The 13,590-nt window shown below is 38.5% G+C and overlaps 1 pseudogene; it reads right to left on the bottom strand.

Moving 5' to 3' along the window:
• Nucleotides 1-9,518: 9,518 nt before the first annotated feature.
• Nucleotides 9,519-10,513, bottom strand: LOC138438821 (RWD domain-containing protein 1 pseudogene; annotated as a pseudogene).
• Nucleotides 10,514-13,590: the final 3,077 nt, after the last annotated feature.

Here is a 13,590-nt window from a genome sequence, read left to right as displayed (position 1 = left end):
GGGGCGCTCTTCCCTTCGCGTCTTTGGATCGATGCGCCCTCACGCCTCAAAGATGGATTTTCCTGCTATCTTCTAAATAAAACAGAGCTGTAACACTGATTTGTCTAAGAACTATAACAAGGTCCTTTTGAGACCTGAGAGCTATAACACGGTCTATCCAAGACCCGAGACCTGTGACATGCCGAGGGGGCTTTAATGCCCGTCATTTCAAATCTTTTTGTGATGAGACAAAAACCGAGGGGCATACACTCTTGTGACATTTCTAAGACCTGAGGTCAGACCTGGTAGGTACACTGCTGCTTCTATCTATGTTCCACTGGTGGCCAAAACAGGGTACAAGAAGTCCAACTGCAGGGTAGGGAAGTCTATGCTCCCATGGTGATACTGGGGAAGGGAGTCAAGACTTGCTGGATAGTATTTCAGCACATTGAAAACATTTTGATGTTTTTCCTCTTCTATGTAATAGATTTTTATATAAAATTTTATTTCTTTTATAAGAATGGTTTCTTTCCAATCAGTACATGAAAAGCTGTTCAATATAATTTAATCATTAGGGAAATGCAAATCAAAACCACAATGAAATAACACATCACAAACATCAGAGTGACTATTATTAAAAAAATGGAAAATGACAAGTGTTACTGAGGATATAGAGAAATTGGAACCTTTCTGCACTGCCAGTAGGAAAGAAAAATGGTATAGCAGCTGTGAACTGTGGTGTTGGAGAAGACTCTTGAGGGTCCCTTGGACTGCAAGGAGATCCAACCAGTCCATTCTGAAGGAGATCAGCCCTGGGTGTTCTTTGGAAGGAATGATGCTAAAGCTGAAGCTCCAATACTTTGGACACCTCATGCGAAGAACTGACTCATTGGAAAAGACTCTGATGCTGGGAGAGACTGGGGGCAGGAGGAGAAGGGGACGACCCAGGATGAGATGGCTGGATGGCATCACGGACTCAATGGACTTGAGTATGAGTGAACTCCGGGAGATGGTGATGGACGGGGAGACCTGGCGTGCTGCGATTCATGGGGTCACAAAGAGTTGGACATGACTGAGTGACTGAACTGAACTGAACTGAGCTGTGGAAAACACTATAGTGGTTCCTCAAAAAATTAAAAGTAGAGTTGCCATATGATCCAGTAAGTCCATTTCTGGGTGTATATGTGTGTGCTAAGTCACTTCAATTGTGTTTGACTCTTTGCAATCCTATGGACTATAGCCCACCAGGCTCCTCTGTCCATGGGATTCTCCAGGCTAGAGTGGGTTGCCATGCTCTCTTCCAGGGAATCTTCCTGACCCAGGGATGGAACTGGAGTCTCTTTATCTCTCCTGCACTGGCAGGCAGGTTCTTTACCACTAGCGCCCCTTGGGAAGCCCTTCTAAGTGTATACCCAAAAGAATTGAAAGCTGGGACTGAAATAGTTATTTGTACACCCATGCTCACAGTAGCATAATTTACAATAGCCGAAAGGTGGAAGCAACCCAAATGTCTATAAATGGATAAACAAAATGTGATACCTCCATCCAATGTCATACTATTCAGCTACAAAAGGAAGGAAATTCAGACACACACTATGGTGTGGATGAACCTTGAAGACATTATGGTAAGTGAAATAAATTCATCACCAAAGAACAAACATGGTGTGATTCCACTTAAATAATGTCCCTTGTTGTTTTAATTGCTAAGTTGTGTCCAACTCTTTTGCAACTCCCTTTTTTAGCCTGCCAGGCTCTTCTATGCATGGGATTTCCCAAGAAAGAATCCTGCAGTAGGTTGCCATTTCCTTTTCCAGGGGGTCTTTCTGACCCAGGGATTGAACACATGTATTCTGCATTGGCAGGTGAATTCTTTACCATTGAGCTATCTGGGAAGCTCATACGGTACCTAGAATAGTAAAATTCATGGAGACAGAAATGATAGTGATTTCCAGGGACTGGAGGGATGGGGGAATGAGAAGTTGTTGCTTAAGGGTCATTTGAGTTTGTTTTTCCAGATGAAGAAAGTTCTGAAGATAGATGATAGTGACGGTTGCAGTAACACTGTGAATGTACTTAATGCCACAGAAATACTCACTTAAAAATTATCAAAATGGTACATTTTATGTAATGGAAAGTTTGCCACAAAAATGGTTTCTTTCTATACATATGGTTATAATTGTCTTCTTAACATTTCCAAGTCATTTAACATTATTTTATAGCATTGTTTGTACTGAATGTACCATTTTGCATATGTAGATATAAATATCTAATTTCATATTATGGCCATTTTTTGCTATTGTAAATAGTACTTCTGTTCCCGTCTCCGATTCCTTTCTTTAGCTAAATTTCCAGAAATGGAATAATGAGGTCAGTGGACATGATCATCTAAAACTGTAAATGTAAAAATCCTGCATTCTTGCTTCTTCATTCACTTGCTGCTATATTATTTTTTAAAAACTATTTTTTGCCAGATGAAAAAGATTATTTCATGAATGTTTTAGTTTGCATTTCAGTTCCTAATAAAATTGAACGCATTTTGATCTGGCTTTTCTTTTTTCTTCCTCTCTCCCTTCTCTTTCTCCTTTTTCCAATGTGTGAATTGGTACATTGGCATATTAAAGGCAGGGGAAAGAAAACAGCTACTTCAGGTTTAGACAATTTTTACCTAATAAAAAAACCTACTAAGAGTCATTCTGTACCAGCATTCTAAATAAGATCATAAAATGATCTTAAAATGATCTTATCATCATAAAGATAATAAAATACCCCCCCCCCATCCACCTTAGTCAAGGCTGACCACTCCCACTTCTTCCCTTTTTTCTTGTTGGTCTATAAAATTCTCTGTATATTACAGTTATAAAATCTTTGACATTCATGTTGGTATGCACTGTTTAATTTGGTTGATAGCTTTAAAAACTGTTTTGAATAAGTGATTCATTCACGTGTTTAAAATTCAGAAAGTGTAAAAGGTCATCAGGGAAAAGCTCTTATCCTTGTCTCACCAGCAACCTAATTCTCCTCCTCCCAGGCAACCAGTTTAACTTCCTGTGTATCCTGCCAAGAAAGAGTTTATGCACAAACATTTCCCCCCTCTTAAGCCAATAAGAGCATACTGCAATACTGTTCAGAGCCTTGTTGTTTTTCCCCCTTAGTAATGGATGTTAGGGATCTTTCCACATTGCTAACTGAAAACCTACATTTTTTTTCTGCATAGTTCTCCACTGCATGGATGTACCATAATTAATTGAATCGCTTCCCTACTGATGGACATGTATCATTTTGCACATATATCTGTAGGAAAAATTCCTAGGGGTGGGATTTGCATTCAAAGATCTGTGTATTTACACATTTGACACTGGTCTTGTCAGTTTACACACCTGAGAGGAATGTAACAGTGTCTGTTTACCCACAACTTATTCACCATGACATGGATGCTTACCAGTCTCTTAGGTAAGAAACATATTTTACTCAGCTGTTTGAAAGTAACTAGCTAACATCCTAACATGATGTTATCCCTAAAGAGCTCAGCATACATCTTCTAAAAAAAAACATTCTCCTGTGTAACCACAATGTCATGAATGTATCTGTGGACATCAACAATAATTTCATACTATCATTCTACTCAAATTTCCCTAATTCTCCCAAATTTTCTATAAATGTTATACTTCTAAAAACCAGTTGTAGATCAAGCTTCACCTGTTGTGACTGACTGATGTATTTCCTCAGTTTCTTGATCTAGCATAGTCTCTTCACACTTCTTATCCACGTTAACTTTGAGGAGGCCAAGCCAACCATCTTACAGGAAGTTCACCATCTTCAGTTCAGTGTGTTATGTCCTGCTGTGTCAGACACCGTTGAGGTTCTACAGAAATGCTTCTCCACATCTTTGTCCTTGGAACACAAAGTGAGTCTGACTGAATGCCCTGCAAGTTTAGAGCTGCCCCTACAGTCAGTGATGGAGGGACACTGCTTTAGATTGTGAGGAGGAGGTGAGGGGTAGAAGTACTCATTTGGGAGAAGCTAAAAATTAATTCATAGAATCATTTTTCTCAGCATGAGTGTAAAAAATTCTTGCATAATTTGTATTATAAATACTTATAAGGCAAAAAGCATTGCCAAGCATCCATTTTCTTGCTTCTCTTCACATTGGAATTTGAGGTTCTAGAAATCCTCAAAAATTCATGTGGTGTTTGTAAGTTGTAAATTTTGCATTATCAGTTTTTATATATGCATGAATATGATACTAATATTTACAAAGGTATCTGGATGAATAAAGAACACAAGCATTACAAAAAATTATTTTTACAAACATTTAATAAGCTTTCATCACATTTTCAAAAATTAAATGTCAGCTTTACACACTGTTCATTGAAGTTCTGTTATTTGTTGATATTTAATTACAGTTGCCTTTCAATATGTTATGTTGAATATTTAGAATAAAACAATATTTATGGAAAGCATATATAAAAATAAATTAAAAATTTCTATATCTTTATTTATATGTTGTATTTTTGATAAAATACATTCAAATTTTGGATACTTTGAACTACATTACATTTTTCTTCCTGTTGAGACTTTTTATTCACATTTTCAATTCTATGTGCATAGTATCCACATGCTTATGGGTCTGTTTCACTACAGAATTTCATACAGGACTTAGAAGATAGAGAAGTTATGAATGGGCTGCAGACAGAACTTCTGACATTACCAAAAACTATGACTGCATAGAGGTATTCTCTTTATGTGAATAAGAATATTTTAGTTCAATTTCATGTTTGTTGTTTTCTGGTTTATAGTTCTCTTTACTTTATAGGAAAGATCAAGAAAGGTAGGATACTAGAGTGAAAATTAGGTCTAATAATAATGGCTGAGTTACTTTTTACTCTTATTTTTTTTTATATGATATGGGAAGTTTCTGCCAAACATGTAGAAATGAGTCTCAGTTCTTCCAACTCTGGTAAACGTGAGGTACAATCTGGATTTCTTAATTGCTTTTTTCTTCTCTTTGAACAACAGTGCAGTTTTGGTTTCTTTGTTTTTTAAAAATATTTGTTTATTTATTTGGCTGTGCAAGGATCTTAGTTGCAGCACTTGATATCTTTGATTTTCTCCAAGACATGTTGGATCTAGCCCTCTGACCAGGGATCAGACTCTAGCCCCATGTACTGGGAGCGTAGAGTCTGAATTCCCTCAACAACATTTTAAAGTGAACATTTCATTTCAGAGTTCATTGTGGTGGAGTCTTTTACTTTGACATTAGCTTTTTGAATATTACTTTGAATCTTGCTTGAACAATCTTGCAATATTTTACCCTATGCATGTAAAATGAATCCAGCCTCTCATGCTGGATTTTTCGTGTTTTCAGTGTAAGTAGCTCATTATACAAAGTCAGTTGCTCTCACATTTGCCTGTGCTTCCTTTGCTCTGCCCTTATTTCCGGTTCATCCCTAGCTACTGCCTGGGTTCAAATCCCAGCCCTGCTGCTTATTAATTCTAGGAGTTTAGGCAAATTGCTCATCAATCTTTATGTTAGCTTCCAGCCTGTAAAATGGGAACAATATTAAAATCTTCAGAGTGTCGTTGTGAAGATGAAATGAGTTAACATATGTAAAGCACTTTGAACAGTGTCTGAGTCAGATTAGGACCTGATGCTGTTGCTACCACTATTATTGTTATCATTATCATCATCATCAATTTTGAAGCTACTTCAAGTTTTGCATAAGCAGTTTCATTTTATATTTCTAATTCTTTAGATTATTACTATCAATAGGATGAATTTTTTTGTCAAATTACTGATTGTAACAAATTTGATTTTACCAAAACAAAGGCAATAAACATTAATATATCAAAATAAATATAATAAAATTATGTATGTCTTCATTACAACATACATCACAGTGCATCAAATAAAACTCACATAGGTACAATAAAAATTAAATTCAATTGTATTTGATATTTTTCCAGGTTTCAGTCATTTAAAAGTCCCTGTGTAAAAATCATAGCTTTGTACTTATAAACATTACAAAGTTGTATGTGTCAAGGTCTGAGAATAAAATATACTTTATGAAAGCCGGCGGCTTAATTCACAAGCTTTAATGTTTAGAGATTGCATGTGGCCCTCCGTGTGTTTTTGGGCTCCAGGCCAAATGTTCCTGGATACCAGGAAAACGTGAGGTACATGCTCAGGTCTCTCCATGGGAACCAGCTCTCAGGTTTGACCACTCGGATAAGGTGGTAACCACTGGATCTCTACATTGGGAACATCAGTTTCCCCCTTGCATTTAGTTAGTAATCTGTGGGGTGAAACTTTGTTCCCACTGTGTTTTAGCATCCATTGATAATCTTTGCAAAATCAATTATTACTTTAGAGATTAAAAAAAGATGATTTTTCTAATATCTTATTGCTTCTACATGCATTTGAATGCATTCTTCTGTAACAAAGAGCTTTCCTTTCTTCCTTGATATCCTTTGTAAATTTTCATTTTCTTACAATTAAAAAAATTTGTTGAAATATATCACTGAACTATATCACCACAAAAATGCACCTTTCAGATCTCTTGTTGTGAGGAATTGGAATTGACTGACAGTCCAGCTACTGCCTTTTGACAGCTCCTCCAAATTCACGCCAAGGTCATGCTTCCTGGGTTGACCCCAACCAGTGCCTGACGGCAAGAACACTGCCCCGGCAAGATGGGGACTTCTTACTGGGTGCCCATGGCTCCTCACTGGCCTGGCTGAAACGTTTTTACAACTGTGCTGCTGTCCAAGGCTCTTTCTGCCCAACCCTGCTTCTTTCCCCCTCTCCTTTCCAAGTGTCAGATCTGCATCTTGGTCCTTTTAGGCATCTACTTCATAAATCTCTGGCATGTTTAACATCATCTTGACTTCTTAGAAAGCTGAGCTAACACAATTGTAAACCCAAGAATGTATAAAACACATGTATACACTTTATATAATAATGAAGCTGTGTGAACCTGTTACCCAGGCTAAGAAATAGAAAATTACTTATAATTCCCTCCCTCTTCTCCTTCATTTAAAGTTAACCACATCTCTGAATTTTGTTATCATTTCCTCCTTTCCTTTATTGTTTAATCACTGATATTTACATTGCCAAACAAATGATATGACTGATATGGGATTAATAGCCATCATAGGTAAACAGCTCATACAACTCAACATCAAAAAAAAACAAACAACCTGATTTAGAAACAGGCAGAAGAACTGAATAGACATTTTTCCAAAGAGGAAATGAAGATGGCCAACAGACACATGAAGATGCTCATGTCACTAATTATTCGGTTCAGTTCAGTTCAGTTCATTCGCTCAGTTGTGTCTGACTCTTTGCAACCCCATGAATTGCAGCACGCCAGGCCTCCCTGTCCATCACCAACTCCCAGAGTTCACTCAGACTCACATCCATCGAGTCAGTGATGCCATCCAGTCATCTCATCCTCTGTAGTCCCCTTTTCCTCCTGCCCCCAATCCCTCCCAGCATCAGGGTCTTTTCCAATGAGTCAACTCTTTGCATGAGGTGGCCAAAGTATTGGAGTTTCAGCTTTAGCATCAGTCCTTCCAGTGAACACCCAGGACTGATCTCCTTTAGAATGGACTGGTTGGACCTCCTTGCAGTCCAAGGGACTCTCAAGAGTCTTCTCCAACACCACGGTTCAAAAGCATCAATTCTTCAGTGCTCAGCTTTTTTCACAATCCAACTCTCAGATCCATACATGACCACTGAAAAAACTATAGCCTTGACTAGACAGACCCTTGCTGGCAAAGTAATATCTCTGCTTTTCAATATGCCATCTAGGTTGGTCATAACTTTCCTTCCAAGGAGTAAGCGTCTTTTAATTTCATGGCTGCAATCGCCATCTGCAGTGATTTTGGAGCCTCGAAAAATAAAGTCTGACACTGTTTCCACTATTTACCCTTCTATTTGCCATGAAGTGATGGGACCAGATGCCATGATCTTAGTTTTCTGTGCGAATCAGACTCACAATGAGGTATTACCTCACTCATGTCAGAATAGCTTTCATCAAAAAGAACACAAATAACAAATGTTGGTGAGGATGTGGAGAAAAGGGAACCCTCCTACACTGTTGGTAGGAATGTAAACTGGTGCAGCCATTATGCAAAACAGTATGGAGGTTCCTTAAAAAACTAAAAATATATCTACCATATGGTCTAGTAATCCCTCTCCTGGGCATATATCCAGACAAAAGTATATTTCAAAAAGACACACGTACCCCTATGTTCATAGCACCACTATTCACAGTAGTCAGGACATGGAAACAATGTAAGTGTTCAGCAACAGATAAATGGATGAAGAAGGTGTGGTACATATAAACTAAGGAACACTATTAAACCATAAAAATAATGAAACAATGCCATTTGCAGCAACATGGATGGACTGAGAGACTATCAAGCTAAGTGAAGTAAGTCAAAAAGAGAAAGGCAAATACCATATGATATCACATATATGGAATCTAAAATATGACACAAAGGAACGTATTTATGAAACAGAAACAGGCATATAGACATAGAGAACAGATGTGGTTGCCAAGGGGGAGAAAAGGTGGGGGAAGATGGGGTGGGTGTTTGGGGTTAGCAAATGCAAGCTAGTGTATATAGAATAGATAAATAACAAGGTCCTACTATATAGCACAGGGAACTATATTCAACTTCTGGTGATAAGCAGTAATGGAAAAGAATATAAAAGAGAATGTGTATATATGTGCATGAATTACTTTGCTATACAGTAGAAATGAACATAACATTATAAATCAATTATACTTCAATTTTAAAAACTCAAAAAACAGATTCAGTTCCATCACTCAGTCATGTCCAACTCTTTGTGACCCCATGGACTACAGCATGCCAGGCTTCCCTGTCCATCACCAACTCCCAGAGATTACCCAAACTCGTGTCCATTGAGTCAGTGATGCCATCCAACCATCTCATCTGCTGTCGTCTCCTTCTCCTCCCACCTTCAATCTTTCCCAGCATCAAGGTCTTCTCAAATGAGTCAGCTCTTTGCATCAGGTGGCCAAAGTATTGGAGTTTCAGCTTCAACATCAGTCCTTCCAGTGAACACTCAGGACTGATCTCCTTTAGGATGAACTGGTTGGATCTCCTTGCAATCCAAGGGACTCCCAAGAGTCTTCTCCAACACCACAGTTCAAAAGCATCAATTCTTCGGTGCTCAACTTTCTTTATAGTCCAACTCTCGTATCCATACATGACTACTGGAAAAACCATAGCCTTGACTAGATGGACTTTTGTTGGCAAAGTAATGTGTCTGTTTTTTAATACGCTGTCTAGGTTGGTCATAACTTTCCTTCCAAGGAGTAAGTCTTTTAATTTCATGGCTGCAGTCACCATCTGCAGTGATTTTGGAGCCCCAGAAAATAAGGTCTGACACTGTCTCCCCATCTATTTCCCATGAAATGATGGGACCAGATGCCATGATCTTAGTTTTCTAAATGTTGAGCTTTAAGCCAACTTTTCCACTCTCCTCTTTCACTTTCATCAAGAGGCTCTTTATTTTTTTTTTTTTTTTTGAAATTTTTAAGATCAATTTATTAAGTTCAATGATGAAAGCCATCAGAAGAATATTCTCCTGAAAATTATTTTTTTCTTAGAAAAAAGAAAGGAAAATCAACACCCTCTCAGCATAGCCACAGATGCTGTGGCAGTCAAGCCTCTCTGCAGACGGGAAGAGTCCATCAGTCGGTCAAGTCACTCTCCCGGTCAGCAGGATTGTAGTCTGGATCATCGTCATCGTCCTCCAGCTCCAAGTCATCCATTTCCTGGAACAAAGACTCATCTACCTCCACGTTGTTTCCAGCATCTTCCAAGAACTGGATATCAGATGTGTCGAGATTATGATCTGTTTCAAATAGTTGTCTCCCGCTTAATTTATTTTTTCCTGCTTGCTCTTCTTCCTTCATCCGTTTCTTTTTAATTTCCAAGAGTTCTGCATCAAACTTGGCCTTCCAATTTAAGAAATTCTCAATTGTAACAGGAGTACCATGGAATAATTGCTTTTCAGCTTCTTCTGCTTCTTTTTCTTTTTGTTTCTTTTCTTCTTCTCGTCTAGTTTTTATTTGATCTACTATTTCATTTAATTTTTCTTGCACAGCTGTCACTAAGGTGAAGATCATCACCATTCCAAGGTTTTCTTCTGCCTGTAATGCTAATAATTTTAAAATGTCTGCTATATCATTATCTTCTAGATTTAACTGGGCGAATATTTCATAAAGGGGAGCTTCATCTGGGTATTTTTCACTGTATGTAAACTTGAGGGTTGTCTGGACAGTTTCATCATTTTCTCCAGCCTCAGATGTCACAGTAATGGTGAAGCTGGGTGGATTTTCTGATAATACTGTGAAGGAGTCAGGGTAGATGGACTCCAGAGCCTCCAGCTCGTTGCACTGCTCCTCGCCGTAATCTGTCATCGCGGCCCTCGCTGCAGCCCATGGATCGCCCAGAGACCCAGGCGGCGTGCTGCAGCCTGGACCTCGGCCGCGCCGGGAGAGCCTCAAGAGGCTCTTTAGTTCTTCTTTACTTTCTGCCATAAGGGTGGTGTCATCTGCATATCTGAGGTGATTGATATTTCTCCTGGCAATCTTGATTCCAGCTTGTGCTTCTTCCACCACAGTGTTTCTCATGATGTACTCTTCATAGAAGTTAAATAAGCAGGGTGGCAATATACAGAATTGACGTACTCCTTTCTCGATTTGGAAGCAGTCTATTGTTCCATGTCCAGTTCTAACTGTTGCTTCTTGACCTGCATGTAGATTTCTCAAGAGGCAGGTCACGTGGTCTGATATTCCCATCTCTTAGAATTTTCCACAGTTTATTGTGATCCACACAGTCAAAGGCTTTGGCATAGTTAGTAAAGCAGAAATAGATGTTTTTCTGGAACTCTCTTGCTTTTTCCATGATCCAGTGGATACTAGCAATTTGATCTTTGGTTCCTCTGCCTTTTCTAAAACCAGCTTAAACATCTGGAAGTTCACGGTTCATGTACTGTTGAAGCCTAGGTTGCAGAATTTTGAGCATTACTTTACTAGTGTGTGAGATGAGTGCAACTGTGTGGTAGTTTGAACATTCTTTGACATTGCCTTTCTTTGGGATTGGAATGAAAACTGACCTTTTCCAGTCCTGTGGCCACTGCTGAATTTTCCAAATGTGCTGGCATATTGAGTGCAACACTTTCACAGCATCATTTTTTAGGATTTGAAATACCTCAACTGGAATTCCATCACCTCCACTATCTTTGTTCATAGTGATGCTTTCTAAGGCCCACTTGACTTCACATTGCAGGATGTCTGGCTCTAGGGGGAAAAATATATATGCATATATATATATGATGGAATACTTCTCAGCCATTAAAAAAGAATAAAATTTTTCCATTTGTGGCAACATGGATGACCTTGGAGGGTAGTATGCTAAGTCAAATAAGAGAAAGACAAATAGTATAATGGTATCATTAGTATGGGCTTCCCTGGGTAGCTCAGCTGATAAAGAACCTGCCTGCAATGTGAGAGATCTGGGTTCGATCTCTGGATTGAAAAGATCCCCTGGAGGAAGACGTGGCAACCCCGTCTAGTGTTCTTTCTGGAGAATCCTCATAGACCCCCGTGGACAGAGGAGCCTGGTGGGCTACAGTCTATGGGTCACAAAGAATTGAACACGACTGAGAGACTAATCACAGCACACATCACTTATATGTGGAAATTAAAAATTATAATAAACTAGTGAATATAACAAAAAGGAAGACTACTCACAGATATAGAGAACAGTGGCGGGGGTGGGGCAACACAGTGGTGGCTGCGTGGGAGGTAGAAGCAATCAGGTGTAAGATATGCTACAAAGATATATTGTCCAACACAGGGAATATAGCCTGTGTTTGCAATAACTGTAAATGGAATGTATTTTTTTAAGTTGTATTAAAAAATGAATGAAACAAAACAATCTACCCATTAGTCAATTTCTTTGCTAGCATGCAAACTATCAGAGTATTTCCAAGTGCAGAGAAAAATCTTGATTCTAAATATAAAAACACTTGATGTTATTGAATTAAACACATGAATCTCAAAAATATCTGACTTGTTTCACTTTTTAAATTTTAATAGAAATAACCTTCTATTTATTTCCTTTTCCTTAAAATTCCTATTTTCTCAACAAACGGATTTAAAAAATAAATGCTCAAGAGAGATATTTTGTAATAAATTTTATCTGATACAGGTTCAGAAAGAAACCTCTCTTTAGTAAAGCCTGCCTGCTATTTTGTTGATGGCAAGGCCAGATAGCAGTGGACTGTGCATGGGCCTTAATTTTTTCTATCAACCATTATCTTGTAAGATTTCTGGCTGTGTATATGGGTATATGTGTATGTTTGTGTGTTCAGGTACTTGCTTGTGACTGCCTATGTGTGCCTAATGGAAATGAGAAGTTTGTCCACTTTAAGCCCCTGGGGAGCCAGGCCTTTGATTGTGACTATAGTTGAAGAGTCTGTTATCTAAAGGGCCTCTTGCTGTTTGATATTGCCTCTTGGTCTCGTCGTTGGCATGAATTTCTTGTCTACAAATAGCAACTCCATTCAGCCCTGCTAAAGCTATACCTCTGGTCAGTCTTTCCTGGGAAGTTTCTTCAAAGTACAGTGTAACTTACAGTTTGAAATGATAACCGTGGCAGGTGGCAAGCAACACTTGACGTGCTCTTTGCAGAAGCCCACAAGTAAACACTCCCATGGAAAAGTGATATTTTCTACCCTTTACATATTGGATTTAATAAGGAGTTAGTGTCAAAGTCACATGCAGAACAGAGGGAAGGATGTTATTGAATGCTCAGCATGGTATCTACATAAATTGTCTGCTGAATGCAGCAAATTCCTTTTCAGGGTTGATAAAAGCCAAAATGGGCCTGGAATGCTGATATGAAGGGGAAACCAATATCATCACATTTTGGCTTTGGGCCCGGCTCTCTTTAAATTATGTCTTCTTTTTAGAGTCATGGGGAACAGAGATCAGACAGGGGGCCATTGACATCTCTTGCTTCTACCTGTGTGGGCCTGCCACAACTGTTGGTGACTAGGAAGTCATGAAAAGAAAAGACTCCCTTTGAAATTCCATGATACTGTTACTAATGAAAGAACAGTTAGGATCTTGATGTCTTTAAAAGACTAAACAGAAGCTGAATCTTTGTGTTCAGCTCTGTAATTTAGTTAATACATCAAAACTAAATAGTTACTATTAAAAAAAGTATAGGATTAAGTTAAAAATAGATGGGATTAAGTAAATTTTCTCCCTTTTTAATTTGTTTGGTTGGCTTGTCCCTGGGTGCATCTAGGCAAATTCTTTAACGTCTCTGATTTCCTGATTTCCATGTGCCATAAATTAGACTCTTCCCAGTTCTGCAGGTGTAAGCCTGCCTCACTTGCAGTAGAGTGAATTTGAGGTCACAACCTGAGTTCATCCTGGTGACTGGTATATGTGACTGTGCCTTTAAAATATCAGGATTACAGAAAGGCTCCAGAAGGCCCAATGGCTCTTACAGAATTGTATCTGTTTTTTTGAGTACTTAAAATTTCTGATGTTAATAACT

The sequence above is a fragment of the Ovis canadensis genome, chromosome 4 (genome assembly GCF_042477335.2).
Source record: "Ovis canadensis isolate MfBH-ARS-UI-01 breed Bighorn chromosome 4, ARS-UI_OviCan_v2, whole genome shotgun sequence".
NCBI lineage: Eukaryota > Metazoa > Chordata > Mammalia > Artiodactyla > Bovidae > Ovis > Ovis canadensis.
The sequence above is the reverse complement of the archived record's forward strand: the minus strand, read 5'-3'. Positions and strand labels throughout refer to the sequence as shown.